At 39.9% G+C, this 18,959-nt stretch overlaps 1 protein-coding gene across 2 annotated transcripts in view; it reads right to left on the reverse strand.

The window, feature by feature from the left end:
- ATXN1 (ataxin 1) overlaps positions 1-18,959 on the reverse strand; it is a 400,037-nt gene that overhangs the window by 222,630 nt on the left and 158,448 nt on the right. For both annotated transcript variants that reach the window (XM_088475948.1, XM_088475949.1), the window contains exon 3: positions 1,002-1,072. The gene's annotated coding sequence lies outside the window, so the exon portion shown is untranslated. The remainder of the gene's footprint in view (positions 1-1,001; positions 1,073-18,959) is intronic.

The following is an 18,959-nucleotide window of genomic DNA, read 5'->3' on the forward strand; positions in this document are numbered from 1 at the left end:
ATATAAAAGAAAAGACAGGCTGGCATATTAAAGAATATTGGGCCTTACTCAGCATGCGCAGGACCCGTTCTGCGAATGTACAGAACGGGTCCTGTGTGATGGCACGCAGACCCTTCTATGCCTCTGCCTGATTGACTGGCAGGGGCATTTAAGGAGCGGAGCAAGGGTGGAGACGGCCGGCGTTGCCGGAAACGGGGGCCCGCCGGCCCTGTTTTCTGGGAGTGGCAAGGCCAGGGACTGCGTCTACGGACGCAGTTTCCTGGCCTTACAAGCCGGCCAGACTGAGTAAGTCTCAGCTTACTCAGTAGCTGGCGACCCGGTGACGTCCCCAGCCTGCGACCAGGGTCGCAGAGCTGGGATAACAAATGCAGCAGGGGGTGTCATACACCTCCTGCTGCATTTGCATATTAGCAAGGACGGAATTGCAAAGCTGCCTGAATGCAGCTTTGCAATCCCGTCTGAAGCTGAATCACCCCCATTGTTCAGTATTCAACATATAAGACTCATCTAGAGCATATACAGTTGTCCATCACTTACAGCAGCTAACCATCAATAACAAAAAGTGTCACATTTAAGGATAGACAGTTAACCTAACATACTGGTGACTTAGAACAGCAAAGTACACTTTATCTGGATCTCAACATTAAAATTAGAAAGAATAAGAGACCCTTGTCTAATAAGAACCCTCAGTACTTATCAAACAATATTTGTAACTTGTCGCAGATTCCTTCTGCGCTTATGCAGTGCCCTATTCTCCATTAGGCCGATCGGCAGCTATCAATGATAGGCGGATCGGGGAAAAACAGCATGTTAAAAATGCCGACTAGCCGATCCTGATCATATTGTAAGGCCGGGATCGGCGAATCAGTCATTACCAACATGTTGGATTTCCCTGATTCCTGTTCCTGGTGTCGGCAGAATGGAGAATTGGGGCAATTCATGGTCAGAAGATTTGGTAACACACAATAATATCTGAAAACATGCTTTGTCCTTATCCTTACCAGTCTCTGTATTCTTGGCATCACTGAGAATATGTCATTTATGAGGCTTGTCTACCACCATTCTCAGAGCACTGTAAGATAAACAGTAAACATTAGCTTTAGTTGCTTGTGTATAGAGGTCATTTAAAACAAGTGGTGACAGAATTGCAGTCTATTGAGAAGTGAGCACACACAGAGATCCATCTGATTTCAGACTTGTCTCTTGCACCAGGCATAGGGCTGGTGTACGTCAGCACTGATAGTGCTGGTGGCATAGATGCATGTAACACAGACAACAGGTGAATACATTAATTTCCGTGACCACAATAAATCAGGCCCATTATGTCCATCGTATTCCAAACTGTTGGCTTTCAGGTTTCAGTTGACAACCCTTATCTGCACATTGTCTGTGAGTGAGATTCCAGCGAACCATCAGCTTTAACACACAAAACTGCCATGATATTACACATACTGTATATATATACTAGAACACTGTTATACTGCACAAGTAAACTTGTGATAAGGGCAGAAAACTCACATGAATCAATAAGACATGCCTTAAAGATAAATAGGAAATGTAATAAAAATAACCCAAACTGGGTATCATACAATTTGACTATAAAAAATGTCTTTGTAGATAAATAGCACAACAAATCTACACGTTAGTACGGGATGTAGACAGGATGCCAGCAGTCGAAATTCCGACCGCCAGAATCTCGACACTGAAAGGCCGGCATGGGACTAAAGATAGGCATCTAAATACCGACGCCTATCATTAGTCCCACGACGAAATCCGACGCCCGGCATACCGAACGTAGGTTAGCTGGACGTCGCAAGCTGTTAGCCGCAGGGGGGGTTTAGGTTTAGGCACCCCCCCTAGAGGGTTAGGTTTAGGCTAGGGGAAGGGGGGGTTAGGGTTAGGCACCACTGGGGGAGGTTAGCATTAGGCACCCCCCCCGGGAGCGTTATGTTTAGGGTGCGGGAGGGGGGGTTAAGGTTAGGCACCACAGGGGGGACATAGGGTTAGGCACCACCCCCAGAGTCTTAGGGTTAGGCGCCCCCAAGGGAGGGTTAGGGTTGGGGGGGAGGGTTAAATATACTTACCAGCCGGTGTCAGGATTTTGATCTGTCGGGCTTCCAGGGTCGGGATGTGTACCGATGACTTTTAAGCCGCCTGTATTTCATACCCAACCCGTTAGTACAGTATCAATGCATATATAACAATAAATGCCTGTGGAAAGGAAACTCCTATGTAAGTTCAAAGCGTCTGCAACATTCATCTTACACTGGGACATTGCTGTTCCTGTATCATCATATTGTGCTTGATTAATGTTGTTAGTATCACTTTTGACATTGTGTCACATAACCTGAGGGGTTCATGTCCCCCACTGCAACCATGGTTATCCAGCATACTAAGTAGAGATGTGCGGGTCCTGTTCTCAGAGAAACGACCAGAGCCGTAACTAGACTTTTTGGGGCCCTGTGCCAGAAAGAGCATTGGCGCCCACCTCATTTTTCAAAGGGACATAATGCACCCAAAAAAGGGCCATGGATTCATGGGGAAGGGCCAGGGAAGAGATAGATGAGGCCAGGAGATGCTGGGGATGAAATAAGAGGAAGCTACAAGCAAGAATGATAATAAACAGAAATTTGACAGGCCCAAACAGCGCCCCATGACCTGTGGTGCCTTGTGCAATGGCACCGGCCGCACTACCCTACCTACGGCCCTGCCGACAACAACTGAATTTAAAGGTTCCGAGTCGAACCAAGTCCGAGTTCGGAATCACTTTGAGGTACCGTCTCAAATCAAGTCCCGGTTCGGATTTTCCTGCGGTACGGAACTCGGACTAAAAACTGAACTCGGGTTTTGGATTGCATGCTAACAGGTCAAAAAGACGTAATTTTAGCTGGGTTTTTATTTATTTATTTTTATTTTTTGTTAAATACAGATCCAAAACCAAAACACGTGAGGGTAGTTTTACAGAAGCAAAACGAAACACGAAGATGAATCCAGATCCAATACGCTCATCTTTAAGGCAGTATGGGCACTATTCAATTGTTTTACCGCGCCCGATCTCCCGGGGCGCTATTCAATGGATGCAGATTATTGCGCTGATCGCGCCCATAGAGGTCGGGTTTAGCTGCGTAAAATAGCAACACCGGACCAAAGTGCTGGGTGCGATCGCAAAAAGTGCCATTTGGGCACCCATACGGGTCACTATTCATGCATTTCAGCTTGCACCCACCCGGGGGGGCACGAGCTGAATTGCCAGCGTTGGCAGGTGATCGCGCCCAACAGGAGCAACAATTGAATAGCTCCATCGGGCGCTAAGAGGGGCTCAAACAATTGAAGTCCACCCTATGTGTTAGTATCAATTAAAAATGCATATATAACTCCACTTCATTGTGCTATTTATCTACAAAGCATTTTTTATTGCCATATTGTGTAATACCCGGTTTGGACTATTCTTATTAAATCTCCTATTTATTTGAGTGTTTCATTGCTTCATGCAAGTTTCCTGCCATTCTCACAAGTTTATTAGCACAGAATCAGAGTGTTCTATATTAGTATGTTTTACTGATTCTAGAGTGATACACACGCTCCTATTTAAACTGCTGCCTTAATTCTATTCCTTTTATATATTTATATTACATTCATGATTTGTATGTTAGTATATTTATAGTTTATTAGCACCTGGTTCTTTTTGGTTTGGTATTATATTACACTTGCCAAAATGTTTTAACAATTATTTTGTATTTCAAATACCCAATTTTAGTGCATTATTATTTATTACAGCATATTATATTACTGAAAAAAACAAGAGAAGTAGCACTGAGTATATTTAGTAAATATTAAAAAACAAGGATATTGTCAGAGAACAAAGCTACCAATTACACATCTTTAATATCATTCATGTGCAGCTATTGATCTCTAAAACCAGCTAAAGCAGGTCAGCTTTATATAAACGCCTGGTATTCAGGGTGTAACACAATGGCAATCCTATAATGTAGATATTTCAGACTGACTGACATACAGATGAAACAAATACATTGAAAATAATACTATCTGTACATGACCGGTGTAATGTCGTACACAGGAAAAATATTTACACACACTTTTTCAAGGTTCACGTCCCTAGCTACAAAGCTACTGCAAGTTGATAGAAGCAAACTATAGCCTCCAATGTATATAATTATCTAGAATACCAGCCATTGTTTTGTGGTGAGACCTCTCCATGATGTGCATGCTCTTCACCAACGGCATCAATATGACTGTACTATAATCATATGATGTGAAACTTATTTCTACAAACAGTTCATCCTACACAAAACCAATATGCAGTATTTGGTCTTTTTATGTAGTTTGTATATTTTAAAACAGCATGTCCTATGATTCCGGATGGTTATCGGGGTTCAAGTTTCTATGTGAATTCTTAAGTCTATTTATTCCTAATTCAGACTTGTAATGCCATATTTTTTGGTAAAAGAAAAAAATTCCTGTATTATGAAAACAGTGCTTTTATATTTTCTTTCCCAAACGTATGAGCATTAAGTGATTACAAATAATATAAGGGATTGAATAAGACTGCATAAGAAATATGATCATTATTATTGCTTATTTATGTTATTTCGATAAGAAAAATTATACACAGTTAGAATATTATAATCCTTTAATATGCAATTTTTTTTATATACAAGGGTGGTTCAATAAATTAGGTAACAAAACCTCTCATAGCGAAAATTTATGCAACTCGCACATGTACATATAATCAATAGTATAGCCTTGGTACAGATTATTTTTCCACATAGTCTAAGCTTTTTTTCCCCAAAAGTACACCAAGGCATCTATCATGGCATAGAAGAAATCAGTGTCAAGCGACTGAAGCCAGGACATGATGGCTTGCTGAACTTCACTGATAGTTGAGAATTGTTTTCCACCCAGGTGCTTCTTTAATGGTCCAAAGAGATGGAAATCACTTGGTGCTAGGTCAGAGCTGTAGGGAGGATGGTCCAGTACCTCCCAATGGTAGCGCAGTAACAACTCACATGTGCAGTTGGCTGAGTGTGGCCTGGTGTTATCGTGCCGCAATATGACGTCTGTTCACAGCAACCCAGATCGTTTTCGACAAATTGCTCTCCGCAATTGGCTCAATTTGTCACAATATCGGACAGCATTCACAGTATCTTCCTTGGTGAGGAAATCAACAAGAAGCATCTGTGGTGGACGTGCTTGGCTGGCTGGATTGCTGCTCATCTTGAACATCAGTCCTGCCGTTATCAAAGGCAGTACACCAACCCCAAACCTGTTTCCATGGCATGGCATTATCAATGTACACCTCGACAAGTTGGCAATGAATTTTAGCTGCTGATGTGCCCTTTAGATGCAGAAAGCTGATCACACTACACTCCTCAATATTTGACCAAGTTTCCGCCAACCCCGTTATCTCACAACTGATGTATGGACAGTATGACTGATATGAGACACAGTCTAATGCCCGTGAGGGGAAACAGTGGTCTATCTGCTCTGGCCTGCCTAGAAATTAGAATAAAATCGAGAACATTACACATGTGAGAGGTCTTGTTACCTTACTTATTGAACCAGCCATATATATATATATATATATATATATATGGGCACAACTGTATATGTATATATATATATATATATGTATATATATGTGTATATATATATATACACACATGCAAACACAATATTATTTATGTTGTACTGACATTCTATGTAGCACTGAACATTTATGTAGTAATGTAATGACTTAAATTACATACATTGATCTGAAACAGGAGGTGGAGCTGGCACTGCCCAGATGAGTTTATAATATAAGCAGTGTGGGGACCACGTGAAAGATAAGGTAACAGAACAACAGTTGTAGATGCTTGTGAGGAAAGTGTGATTGTTGTAAATCAGCAGCACTGTCAGCTGCTAATAATATAGTAGCCACTGATGACTGGCATGACTATGCAGCTACCGCTGCTGTACCAGCTGGCACAAGCAGGGGCTCTGAGAGCGAGTTGGGAGTGGGTACTACTGACTGGGAGTGGCCCAGGTCAGTAGCACATTGGATAGGGAGAGGAGACTGCTACTTAGTGGCAGCAGTCTCTCTCCCTATCCCACGCTGCTGTGTGCTGGGCTGCAGTGGGTCCTGTCGCTGCTTCAACGACCCTGGGCACAAAGTGAAACAATGGAAAGTGTAGACACAAACCATGGCGCAGTCACTGTCAAAATCGTAAAGCAGTAAGATGCTGGCAACATTAACTGTCCTTTACCATTTATCTCAACTAGACCTCCTTCATCTCCTGGGTCATGAGAAAAGTAAGTCCCCTCCTTCTGCTTCTGCTGAGGGTATGGATGGTGTTACATTATGATAATATGTTGATCACCAATACAAGTTGTCAGAGAAGTAATCTGTGAGAGTGCCAGTTTGTAAAAAAAAATTCTGTTGGCTTACTAAAGATTGATATCATTTTTAAGTGGAAACCTATTGATGGTTGGGATAATTGGTCATATGTGGTTGAAGGATGTTATCATGTAAACAATGAATCACTAAAAATGTGGCTGTCTTGTGTATGCTAGATGTAATTTAGTAAACATACTGATCATATTGATCATTCAGAAACAAATTGTGTTAAGTGTGGCTGAATTTAGTAAACTGGATGTATGTAACATGTTCTTATTCTTGTTTAAACGGGTACACTGATATAGGTGATGGAGAGGATTTAAAGGTACTAGAAAATACCGGTTCTATCTATAGTGAGCTGGCAGGAGGTCAGCAGCTAATAAGTGGTCCTTCACTGCAGCAGGATTTAGCATCAGTTACACAATCACAGGAGATTGCTATATAGGATCCCACACAGTTATTATATCTACCACTAGTGGCATTTTATTATCATTGTGGTTTCCATCAGCAACTGTGTCCCGACAGGAACTCTAATCCGGAGTTTTATAGACTCTTATCGACCTACACTGTGGAGTATGTCCGTTCATCCCTCCTTTCATCATCGGGAGAATAATCCATCTCAGAGCCTGCTAACTAATTAATAATACTATATTTTACAGGTTTACATTTCCCACTAATATTGGCAAGTATATAGTGACGTTCTTCTTCCTACTACTTTTGAGATCTCTTATATGTGGAGCAATATTTCTTTTTTAGACATGTGATTTTTTTGGGTTTGTCATCACAAAACAACAGCATGAAATGCAATTTGTGTAATAGAGGCAGTTATCTGTTTAACTACGGAGATCAATCTCTCACCTTATAGCTGTCAGGCCTTGCTGTTATTGGCCATTATTATAAATGTCTTATGCCTTTGCTCTTCTCTTTAAATTCACAATTTGATTTTGTAGTACAGAACAGACTGAAAGGATTATGGAAATAAATCACCGATGTGGCATTTTTGCTGTTATTTTGTTTGAGGAAAACCTTGCAGAATGTTGTGATACCATTCTCCAAAATGTTGCCATATAATGTTGTTCTATAGTGCCAGACTTTTGCAAAGTCTGATCTCTACGTTAATCCCTAGGTTAATCCCATTCTGTATGGTCCCTAGTGGCTGGCGCACAGCTCTGTAGACCGGGAATACATTCTGGCTGCAGTGGCTCTTTGCACACAGTCCCCCAGTGCAGTACCCCTGCATTAGCCATATGGATTCTCATATTAATATAAAGTAGTAAATCTGGCTTCCGCAACTGCCCACAACTACAGCAGCTTTTCGTGTGACTCACCCGTATCCCTTATATTGGAGACAATAAAATGTAGGTAAAAACTATACAGAGCAATATACCTGCTAGAGTTATTACATTTTAGTCTATTGTTAGATTCTAATGTTTAAGAATAACAAATGCAATATACTAAAAAACAAAAATCAGACACAAAAAGGTCAGACTAGATGGCCCTGTATTTTCCATTCTGCCCCAGATTTATATCTCTCTGTTTCAGCCACTAGTCCTTTCAAATTGAGCATTTGTAGACAGAGTTTACGGCAACACAGATTTTAAAGTGAGGGGGATCTCGGCCAATTACCCTAATTGCACTACTGCACAACTAAAGGTGTAATGGATAATCTAAAAGGTGAAAACAACTAAGTCCTCCAATTTGTTTACTGTTTACATGACTCAATACAGTAGGTTAAGAAAGTCATAATTTAAAAAGGAGAAGTGAGGACACTTGTTGTGATGAGACTAATTTTAAAATCTGTTCTGCGTAAAATCTGCCTCATTATGTGTTTGTTCAGCAGATGGTCCTCCCGGTCTTATGCCAACCACACCACAAAACTAAGGTAATACCATGCCAGTGCAAAATACAATATTAGTGCAATTCTGATTTTATTTTAGGCAACTGAGATATTCAGAAATGAAACTGACATGAGTTCAAAATCTGCAAACTGCCAATATCACATTCATAAACAAATCAGGGTCTGACCTGAGCAATGGACAGCTTGGTCTTTATCTAATATTACTACACACCTTGTAGACCAAAATATACAGCTGAGGTACCTTATTTCAATATTCTAGTAAGTCTGATAACAAAAACACTGAATGGCCCCCATTTTGATATTGATCAGAGTAGCAAGTCCACACACAAAGCTTGACTGTGACAGAGCATATGCATATAGATATGCACCTGCACATGTAGCATAAGTGCCTGGTTTGCTGCTGCTAGATGCCAATGATATGCTCCAAACAGATATATAAAAACACATATATACATTTACATACATATACTGTACATATATACATGTATATAAACACATACACACATATATACTGTATATATATATATATATATATATATATATATATACACACACACACATACATAAACACACACACACACATATATATATATATATATATATATATTCACACACACACATATATATACACACACACATAAATACACATATATATAATTATATATATATATATATACACACACACGCACGTATATAAATATACACACGCATATATACACACACACATATATATATATATATACACACACATATATATATATATATATATAAAACATATATAGTTTGTCTGTCTGTCCAGCCCTGCACTCTGACGTTTCCAGCCCCCTTCTACCTCACTGCAGCCTGCACACAGTGTTGTTCCAGCCAGCCCCCTTCTGCCTCAGCCAGGCAGCATATGAACTTTCTTACCTTTTATTCCAGGCTGCTGCTCTACGGTTTAGGGTAGTGTCTAGATGCCCTTCACAGAAATGACCCTGACATCACCAGCTACTGTCCAACATCATTCCCTACCATCCACGTGGACATAGAGGGGGAATATAATCTATAATCAAGCCCGAAGCATGGCGAGCGTAGAGAGCTCGCAAAGGGACAAATTTCTTCTTTAGGTGGACTTTATGGACATGGAACCGCACTTCTTCCCTCACTGCACGTCACTTCCAGGTCCCTAGCAAGAAGGGGAAATAAGCTGTACCCTACGGTTAGGTCTAGAAGGGCGCTGCGGCTCCTCTCTCCTTTAGTGGGGCCGTGCCGTCATGACGTCACGAGCGCCGGATAATAAACTTTATTGTACAAGTGGACAGGCACCTCTTACATGCCCGGTGAGGCAGTAGCACAGGGTTGGGGAGAAGACCATGCGGGGGCCCCATTCATTTGTGGTGGGGACGGGCGTCAGACAGGAGGCTCCTTTGTCTGGCACAAGCAATAGCGGTGGGTGGCTATATGTAGGAGCGGGCCGGGCCCCCTTTCTTTGGTGGAGTACCGACAGTCCCCCCCTGGTGGCTGCCTTGCCAGCTATGCGGGAAAACATTCTGTGGTTTTGCATAAAAATGTCAGTTTAAAAACTGGTCACAAACTATAAAATACCAATCAAACAGATAAAGTATACTTTTTTATCTAGGAGGGTGGAACAGGACAGGGCAGGGGTTGGGGCGAAGTGGGAGGGCTGACTAAAGTGACCCAGGTACCTTTACTAGTATAAAATAACATTGCTAAATGTAGGGTGTTTAATTTACAAACAAAGCATTTGCAGGGTCACAATCATAGACAGAAAATCACCCAAAAAGGATAGTGGTAGAAACTAGCAGAATGCAAAATAAAAACTAATGAGCATAGCAGACTTTTGAAAAATAGCCCATGCTATGATCTACATATAAAAACCACAATATATACAAAGATGAAATAACAAAGAGCTATAGATTAATAATCCCTATTTTTTCCATGAATGTCATAAATACTACAGTCCACCTTTCTTCCTAGATTCCAAACAGCTGTTGTATCCATCACCACATAAAACAAAATTAAGTAATTAATCATTAAATCAGTATACTGAGAGCAGAACATTAACCACTATCAGTAATATATTTACTTTTTTACCAGGTAAACCTAATATGTAATATTAAAAGGGTCATTAAATACAGATATGTAACTATATTATTTTATGTTTTTCCTTTTTTTACATTAAGACTGAAGCTGGCCACACATCTAAAGATTATCTGTTCAACCAGCCAACTAGTTGATTGGTTGGAATGAAAATCTGGTAACGTATGGGATTAAAACATGATCAGCAATTTGATCCTAAATGCCAGAACACATATGAAAATGGACGCTCAGACAAGTTTTGAACAAATTGTTTAGATCAAACATTTAACAAACTTGTCTGAACGTCCATTTTCATCTGTTTTCTGGCATTTAGGAGCAAATTGCTGATCATCTTTTAATCCCATATTTTAACAGATTTTCATTCCAACCAATCAACTAGTTGGCTGGTTGGACAGATAATCTTTAGCTGTGTGGCCAGCTTGAGGTTCCCAAACTCAGTCCTCAAGGCACTCTAAAGCTGGCCACACACTAGACCAACTTACATCCAACCAGCCAACTTGTTAATTGGTTGGAATGGAAATCTGGTAACGTATGGGAGTAACTGATCAGCAATCTGCTCCTAAATGCCAGAAAACAGATGAAAATGGTCGTTCAAACAAGTTTGTTAAATGTTTGATCCAAACTATTTGTTCACACAACAGTTTTGGTCCATTTTCCAGCGTCTGGGAGCAAATTGCTGATTGCATACCTTAGCAGATTTTCATTCCAACCAATCTACTAATTGGCTGGTTGGACAAATAATCTTTAGATGTGTGGCCAGCTTTACAGTCCAGATTTTAAGCGCATACATGCCTGACCACAGGTGACTTAATTAGTATCTCAGTCAATTTGATTTAACCACTTGTGCTCAACCATGGACATCTCTAAAACCTGAACTGTTGGGGTGCCTTGAGGACAGCAATTGGGAATCTCTGCACTAAAACAAAAGAATTGTGCATTTTGATCCCTAGTTTTTACAAATACTCTTATTTATCAAGCTGTTTTTTACATAAAATTATGCAGAAACTGCAGTTTCTGCATAATTGTATGTATTGCTCCTATGTACTAATGGTGCAATGCAGGAGATTTCACAGAAATTTCTGGGAAAGTGCTAATTAGCACTGCTGATCGCAGTCCCTATTATTATAAATGGGGACTGTGATCTGACACCTATGTAGCCAAGCAGTTTACACCATCTTCAGATAGTGTAAACTGCTTTTAGGATATGGAGGTGATATGGATAGATAATAATCATAGCTGGTTTGTGATTATTAGTACATAGGCCTCTTAGTTACTAAACTATATTCTATTACATATAACTATATTTAGTTACATAAGTGGAGTCAGCTTGAGGTGTATCATGAATTTGAATTGGACACTAAAAGGAAAAGTTGTACCCAGTTGTATCCATATATATATAAATATTTTGTCTAGCAAATAGCAAACCATAGATTCTAATGATCATTTTACATGGCAATGAAATTAAAACAAGCATCTGATTATTTTTGTCAAAACCACCTTTTCCTTTGCACACATTTTCATATTACAATATTATACTGTATTATAGTTTTATTTCAAGATCATGTAGAATGCATTCTATTGTAGTTCACCAAAACAGATACACTATAAACTGTATATAGTTGCAAGACAGGAATCTGAAAAACTTAATTTTCGTTGTAATCTTTTAATACTAACAGCTGAAACTAATACAAGTCAGGGACTGCACCCATCTTCCTACACAGTAACAATAAATAGCAAAAGCCATAATATTGTAACTGTTACTGCAAGAAAGCTTTTTTACGCCCACCCATCATTATATTCTGTATGTTCTGCTTATACAAATGATGTACAACTCATCAACGCACAGTTGATCAAGGAAACATTTTCTACAAAGGTGTTATTTGTATTTATCCAAAAAGACAAACAGTTATTAATTTTCTAATGAGCTTGGCTCCAAATAACCTTAGAGACAAATTCAAAAGTTTACCCAAAGGCAACATTGTTTTAGTATATAATTAAAACAAATAAAAAAAATATACAACACATAATAATGCACTTGAAGGGAGGTTTAAAACAGTTTACGTTTGATGATAACCTTTTGCAAACTTTAAGGTAAAATGACATTATATACATATTTTCAACCTGTTTTATTTTTATTTTTAAGTTTTAGGCAATTTGATTATAAGCATCTTAACACCATTTTTCAGAATGATGTTGTTACATTTATCACAATCTCATACACACTACAAAAATTTGTTAAAAAAATGCTTTTTACCTGATATGAAGCTACATTTCAACCTTTCTTTATGCTAAGCCTACCTTGATGTTATAGAATACCCCATAACACACACCTGACAAACCCTTATTACAATTTCCAGCCATAGGGGTCTATGTACTAATAATCGCGGCACTGCCACTATTATTATGTATCCATCGCGTTAATAATGGGGACCGCGATCTGAAGTGCTAATTAGCACTTTGATGGAAATTTCTGTGAAATCCCCTGCATTGTGCTATTAGTACATAGCAACAATTCATACAATTATGCAGAAACTGCATTTCTGCATAATTTTATGTAAAAAACAGCTTGATACATAGGCCCCACAGTCTGAGTCTGCTACCCAAGCAGATCTGGTATAGGCTGTCTAGGCTGACACACGAATAGCACAATCCCAAGAACACATATCTACCGAACATGGTCAGACTTTAGAGCTTCTTAAATACTCCCATTTAATGCTTAATAATTTGTGAAGCATACAAAATTACAAAAGACATAGCCTACCAAAAGAAATGATAATCTGCAATTTGTCAGCATTGTCCCATTTTTATCGTCATTCAAAAAAAACAGATAAGACCGGAGCATGATTAATATTTTTATAGCTTCCCAAAAGGTGACAAGCATTGCGCTGGATGCAGGTATCATGAGGAAGGAAAGTCTACCAAAAAATAAAGGCCAATTTGAGTAGGGTTGGAACTGTGCCATTTTCCCTGTCTATAAGTGCCTACAGTACTGTAACTCAATTTGACTATCAACAATATTTGCCCTGGTAATCATTGGAAATGGACGTTTCTGCAGGATTACTACAAAATTGATTACAGAGGCTATTCAGTAAGCCTCTAATGCAGGAGTTACCAGTGATTATTATAATCAACATTTAATTATGTAGCGCCATATTCCGTAGCACTTTCAATGACAGATCTCTCCTTCATTCCGGAAACTATTGGAGCAGTGCAGTCTCCATCAGTGCCGTTGTGCTATTCGTCAGGCTTTTGAAACTGAAAGATTTTAGAGCTTCACTGCAGGAATTTTAATATCTTCAAATGGTGATAGCTCGCTGCTACCTATGGGACGAGGATCCAGAGTTACAAGGGATACATGTGGATCCCTATGTCTCCTCCCATCCTTACAGTGGACATGCACAGAGTCTTTGCATTCTGTAAGTATTATGTATTCTACTCTTGAGAGCTCCACCAAGAAAGCTATCCTTTACCTGTTGGAAACAGAGATTTTGAAATAGTTGGTTGCTTCACTATTGCTGATCTAAAAAAAACCTACACACATGCACAGTAACACTGCCACGAGGGAACCAGCGGTTTAAAGTGTTAGGCTTCGCAGTTACCTGTGTGAGCACCTGAACTGTAGTCAGTGTATGCGCACATTGGGTAACAAAAGAGTAGCTTTTCGCAAATGTTAAAGACTGTAATGAAACCACAGATTTCTTCTTTGAAGAGACAGGTCATTGATACATAACTACAGAAAGTAAGTAAAAAGCACCAATACAAGCATCAATGCAGACAGATAATTAACACCACTTTAGCTCAAATATTGATAAATAGATCCACAAGAGTATTTTCAATAATCAGTACAATTCCTAAAATTCTCAGCAGGCACTTTCACTGTATAACTTCCCTTGTACAGATCAAAGTCAGTTGCTGATTGGTTACTGTGGCTAAGTTCAAGTTTTGCACCTATGTAAATGCAATGTTAATGAATTGTATAATTCTATCTATCTATCTATCTATCTATCTATCTATCTATCTATCTGCTTTGCACTGAGAGTGAGCTACAACCCATTGGTGATTGATGCTAACATACTTAGTTATCATCTGATCTAAGGATTTTATTCTACCTTATTGTAACTGGATTTGTTACATCAATAATCTTGAATCCTATACCCCTGATGAAGTCCTTCTGGATGAAATGCATAGGGATGTGATATCTATGTTATTAATCCATGTGTCTTCAGTGAAGAACCTGCCAAATGGTTATAGACCCTGAAGGGCTATGAGCAGGGTCAAATTATTTTTCTTGATTGAGGCAATGGAAAATTGAATGATTGATGTAAGCATTTTTTTATTGCGTATATGTGTTTTAAAAAATTTTACTATTGAAATTGATCTAATTTTTGGAGTTACTGAGTATTCCAGCATCCTAATTGTAAGAGCATTAAAAATATCAAGAAGATCTACACATCAAATCCTACATTGAAGTTGCATAAGGACACTCATATGGACATTTGTTATTCTGTTCTAATTATTAAGGTTCTCCTTAAACTTGAGCTATTGGTCATCCTGAATACATACGGACACTTATAATGACATTGATGAATTGCCTTAAAATTAAAGTTTTCTCCTTGGAATTTAGCCATACAAGTCTATTTGAACACTATTTTTGCACCCTCTAGTTGTTTTTTATGTTATAATGTTTTTGGTTCTTGCTAACAGGAACTCTACTGTGAGGTGCAGCAACTTAATCCTGTAGCGCAAGATAAGGTTATTATTTTGTTATATCTACTGTATCTATCTATCCATCTATCTGTTTTAATTTATGTTTTGTGTTTTTTTAGAGCAGTATATATATGTCTTATTACCTAGTCTCACTGAAGTTGCAGGAGGCTCCTGCATTTTCGGGGAAGTCCAGGGCCAGATTCAGGCTTGTTGGGGCTCCAGGGCAACAAAGTTGTGGGGGCCCCCCGAGCCACATGGAGCCTACGCCCCCTACCCCTCCCCCCCAAAATCCCCACACGGAGCCTCCCCCCGAAACCACACGGAGCCTACTGCTCCATCCCTGATGCTGAATACTCACCAAGGCAGAGGTGCTCCTGGGTCCACTATTCAGCGTCACAGACATATGTCACATGACGCTGATGAGGGGACTCGGGATCCGCTCTGCACTGCGTGCCGCTGGGCACTTGTAATCGACAGGGTCACATCGACCCCTCCTTAATCTTGCCCCCCGCAGCCTCAGAAGAGTGTCCCGATCTCCTGCATCCCGCCCATTTCCTAGTGAAGTGGGTAGGATGGAGAGATAATTGCTGGCCGGGAATCGCATATGGAAAGAAATGGGCTAAATGACGCAAAAATGCTTTTAACCCCACCCCCTCCTCGCAGTCCTGGGAATCACAGCAGTTAGGAGCCCGGCCACCGTAGTAGCCAGCTAGGTCTCCTCTCCGGGCATCTCCCGGAGAGGAAAATTAAGAAGTCGACAAATATGAAATATGGTTATATTTTAACCATCTTGAGGGCCCATTTATCAACAAGTTTTATCATATGTAACAAGTTTTAAAACTCGTTGATATGATAATGGTGCTCCAGTCAATCAGCTCCCAACTGTCATCTGTTTGAAGAATAACAGATGGGAGCTGATTGGCATGAGCACCAACTATCATACGCAACACGTTTTAAAAACCCGTTGCGTATGATAAAACTCATTGATAATGAGGCCCTAAGAGCCTAAGAGTGCCCACACACAGAAAACTTGCTTTTTCTTCTTGTTCTCTGCAATTAACGTTAAGGGGAGCATGACCGATGACCTATATATTGGATAAATTAGATGTACCTAACCAGGAATCCTATTCGCATAAATCAAACAACTGAAAGTGACAAAACTACTATGCTAGATTACATTAATCAGTCTGATGTGCAACATCTGTACATCTGCATCTGAATGAGTCCGAATCTGTATACGAATCATGTTGCTATGATGCAACGGCTATGGCTTTTTTCCACACTTTTTCCATTGTGCATCACTGCGACCTTGTATGTGTTTAAAACTAATTTATGTGTGGTTATATTCACAGCCTCGCATCTATAGTACACAGAGTGGTGTTCTGCTGCATCTGAGATGCAAACAAGATGCAAAATTTAAAGACAAAAATGGTACGCTACTCCTTGCTTGGCGTATGAGGACAGATCTGTAGTGAGATACATCCTAATACATATACACTACTGTTCAAAAGTTTGGGGTAACTTAGAAATTTCCTTACTTTTGAAAGAAAAGCACTGTTGTTTTCAATGAAGATAACATTAAATTAATCAGAAATACACTCTATACATTCTTAATGTGGTAAGTGACTATACTAGCTGCAAAAGTCTGGTTTTTAAAGGACTATCTACATAGGTGTATAGAGGCCAATTTCCAGCAACCATCACTCCAGTGTTCTAATGGTACATTGTGTTTGTTAAGCGCGTTAGAAAACTAATGGATGATTAGAAAACCCTTGAAAACCCTTGTGCAATTATGTTAACACAGCTGAAAATGGGTTTGCTCGTTAGATAGGCTATAAAACTGGCCTTCCTTTGAGCTAGTTGAGTATCTGGAACATCACATTTGTGGGTTTGTTTATACTCTCCAAATAGCCAGAAAAAAAAGAACTTTCATGTGAAACTCGACAGTCTATTCATGTGCTTAGAAATTAAGGCTATTCCATGCGAGAAATTGCCAAGAAACTGAACATTTCCTAGAACGGTGTGTACTACTCCCTTCAGAGAACAGCACAAACAGGCTCTAACCAGAGTAGAAAGAGAAGTGGGAGGCCCCGATGCACAACTGTGCAAGAAGAAAAGTACATTAGAGTCTCTAGTTTGAGAAATAAGTCCTCAACTGGCAGCTTCATTAAATGGTACCCGCAAAACGCCAGTGTCAACATCTACAGTGAAGAGGCGACTCCGGGATGCTGGCCTTCTAGGCAGAGTGGCAAAGAAAAAGCCATATCTGAGACTGGCCAATAAAAGGAAAAGATTAATATGGGCAAAAGAACACAGATATTGGACAGAGGAAGATTGGAAAAAATGTTATGGACAGACGAATCGAAGTTTGAGGTGTTTGGATCACACAGAAGAACATTTGTGAGACGCAGAACGAGTGAAAAGATGCTGGAAGAGTGCCTGACGCCATCTGTCAAGCATGGTGGAGGTAATGTGATGGTCTGGGGCTGCTTTGGTGCTGGTAAAGTGGGAGATTTGAACAAGGTAAAAGGAAGTTTGAATAAGGAAGGCTATCACTTCATTTTGCAACGCCATGCCATACCCTGTGGACAGCGCTTGATTGGAGCCAATTTCCACCTCCAACAGGACAATGACCCAAAGCATACCTTCAAATTATGCAAGAACTATTTAAGGAAGAAGCAGACAGCTGGTATTCTATCTGTAATGGAGTGGCCAGTGTAGTCACCAGATCTCAACCCCATTGAGCTGTTGTGGGAGCAGCTTGACCGTATTGTACGCAAGAAGTGCCCATCAAGCCAATCCAACTTGTGGGAGGTGCTTCAGGAAGCGTAGGGAGAAATTTCCTCAGATTACCTCAACAAATTAACAGCTAGAATGCCAAAGGTCTGCAATGCTGTAATTCCTGCAAAAGGAGCATTCTTTGACGAAAGCAAAGTTTGAAGGACAAAATTATTATTTAAAATAAAAATCATTATTTCTAACTTTGCCAATATCTTGACTATATGTTTTATTTATTTTGCAACTCTTTTGATTAATAAAAGTCAGATTTCATGTAAAACACAAAATTGTCTGGGTGACCCCAAACTTTTGAATGTAGTGTATAGTGTATAGTGTATACCTACATTACTGGTTACAAATGACCTCAACTTGGCCTGTGCAACCACTGACCTGCTATACGATTGGACATTTTATTATACTTTAAAATTTGGTGAGTGCCCTCTTTTCTAATAGTTATATATATATATCCATATTTACTTTGACATTAAATATTTAAAGGGGACAGATTAATTGCTAGTACGGAAGCAGGTGACTGTCATCTGCAAGCTTTAAAAAAATAACCTATGAGTTACTAAAACTGAACCACAACGTACTTTGGTACAAGTTGCTGAAGCTACATTAATGGGGGCTTTTGGCTGCTACCCACTTCCTATAGGCGTACCGCACACAGAATTACAACAATACAGGAAAGCATTCATCACCCAGCTTCTGCATTCTTCTGAGTAGATAAAAGGCTGTACACATACAAGATATTAATACTTTACAGTATTAATGCACTAGTGTGGATTAAGGGCCTGATTCAGACCCACTCGCAAGCGGCTGTCCGCTCGCAAGTGGGTCGATGTTGTGCACTGCGCATGCGCACGACGGCGGGAGCTCCATCGTGCGCATGCGCCAGACGCGACGAGCGAAGGACTTTCCTTCGCTCGTTGTGTCTGATCAAAGGGGGCGTGCTGTCGATGTTGATTGACAGCACGCCCCCTTTGGTGGACGTGCCGGGGGCGTGCCTCCCTGACGGGAACGCCTACCGTCAGAAGCCGGCCCACTAACATCACTACTGATGTCAGTTGGAGTGATTTTGGCTCTGATAGAGCCAAAATCACTCCGGGCCTTGCGGTT

The sequence above is a fragment of the Taudactylus pleione genome, unplaced genomic scaffold (assembly GCF_031769625.1).
Source record: "Taudactylus pleione unplaced genomic scaffold, aTauple2 ptg000179l, whole genome shotgun sequence".
Classification (NCBI taxonomy): Eukaryota; Metazoa; Chordata; class Amphibia; order Anura; family Myobatrachidae; genus Taudactylus; species Taudactylus pleione.